Below are 2,048 nucleotides of genomic sequence, written 5' to 3'. Positions count from 1 at the left end.
CTCACCCAACAAATATTTATCGAGGATCTTCTGGGTGGCTAGATGCTGGACGTGGTCCCCCAAAAAACCAGACATTGCCTCTTCCTTCACAGAGTTCACAGACTCCATCTCCAAAATCCAAAACTCCAGCCCCTTCCTTGCTGAAGTCCTCAGCCCTCTCCGCTTCCCCCCACCATCTCTTCCTTCTTGGAACACACCCAAACTCTCTTCCGCAAGCTCTCAAGCTTACACTCTCTCCCTCCTTCTCTCTCTCTCTCACACACACACATACACACAACTTCATAAGTAAGTTTCCTCTAAATTCCAGCAACGACAGGAAACATAATTGTATGTGCTAAGGTGAGGAAGAGAACTAACAGGCAAGTAACAGTCAGATCAAGTAATTGCTAAAGCCATTCATTCATTCATTCATTCATTCATTCATTCATTCATTCAACATGTCTTCTCCGGTCCCTGGTCCATATAGAGCCCTGTGCTGGGCAGTACTGGGGACCCAGGGCTCTCCCAGGGCTTACTGTCCAGTGAGGGCAACAGAACCATCCCCAGCAGTGACAACCCAGAGTAGTCTAGGCTGTGACAACCCTAGTAGTCTAGGCCCAGAGGGGGATCCAGATCCAGCGCCGGGGGTCCAAGAGGGCTTCTTGGGGAAGGGGTCAGCTGTGCTGGAGAACACATTAAGATGATTAACGAGAGCAACTGTGTCCCTAGAAGGTATTATTTATGCTAAAGGGTTTTAATGAATCATTTCTGTTTATTAGCCCAAACCCTGAAAAGTGGATGCTATTATTAGCTCCATTTTAGAAATGAGGAAGTTGGGGGTGCCTGGGTGGCTCAGCCAGTTAAGTGCCCAACTCTTGATTCTGGCTCAGGTCATAATCTCAGGGTCGTGGGATCAAGCCCTGTGTCTAGGGCTCTGATCTCAGTGGGGCGTCTGCTTGAGATTCTCTCCCTCTGCCCCTCCCTGCCCCGCGCTTGCTCTCCTCTCTCAAATAAATAAATACATCTTTTTTTAAAAAATGAAATGAGGAAATTGAATTCTCACTACTCTGGGCTGTGCCTCCGTGGAACTTACAGCTTAGAACGCTTAGGAACACCAGAGGAGGGATTGCCCAGCTTGGGGAACCAGGAAGGCTTCTGGGAGGAGGCGTGGGCTCAGTCGTGAACTGAAGTATGAGTAGCCGTTGCCGGGTGGAGGTCAGAGGAAACATTTCCCAGCCTGAAGGCGAACAAACACAGTTTATTTAGAGTGATAAGGGCTTTGGCTGGCTGACTTAAAAAGTAGAAGAGGAAGTGACATCATGCCGTCTTCAGGGGCCAGGTCATGTAGGAACTACAATCCGGACCTTGTCCTTCATACAACAGAGAGCTGCCTGTCAGAGGGTTATGGCTCTGATTAGTCACCAGTAGGTAGAAGTAGGCTGGGGAGGACAGGTTTCATTTCCTTCCCTGGGCTGTGAGAGGCCTGCGGGATTTGGAAGGGAAGAAAGAGGGAACAACCGTGGGGAGGCACCTCTACACCCCTCCGCCCCAGTGGACATGGGGGTGGGAGCTGGCGGGAGATGACGGACAGGAAATGCCCACTCTGGTAGCCAGTCGGTTCTTGGGGAAGGACAGGCAGGTGGTGGTGGTTTTCGGGTTTTCTTTCCATCTCTTCTCCTGCCTAGCCTCAGAGTGTAGAAGAAGAAAATTCTGCCCCGGGACACCAAGAATAATTTCTGCCATTTGTGGAGCACCTGAACACATTTACTTGTTTAACCGTATAACGTACTTTCAAATAACTTATTTAGCCACCACATGGTTTTTTGATCCCTTACTTTATAGATGAGAAAAAAAGGAGGCAAGAGAGATAATCTGGGTTGTTTAGGATCACCAGCTACTAATTGGTGAAGCCAGAATTTGAAGCAAAAGGGGCCGCCTGGGTGGCTCAGTCGTTAAGTGTCTGCCTTCGGCTCAGGGAGTGATCCTGGCGTTCAGGGATCGAGCCCCACATCAGGCTCCTCTGCTGGGAGCCTGCTTCTTCCTCTCCCACTCCCCCTGCTTGTGTTCCC

Source organism: Ailuropoda melanoleuca, chromosome 12 (genome assembly GCF_002007445.2).
Source record: "Ailuropoda melanoleuca isolate Jingjing chromosome 12, ASM200744v2, whole genome shotgun sequence".
Lineage (NCBI taxonomy): Eukaryota > Metazoa > Chordata > Mammalia > Carnivora > Ursidae > Ailuropoda > Ailuropoda melanoleuca.
This window is presented reverse-complemented; position numbering follows the sequence as displayed.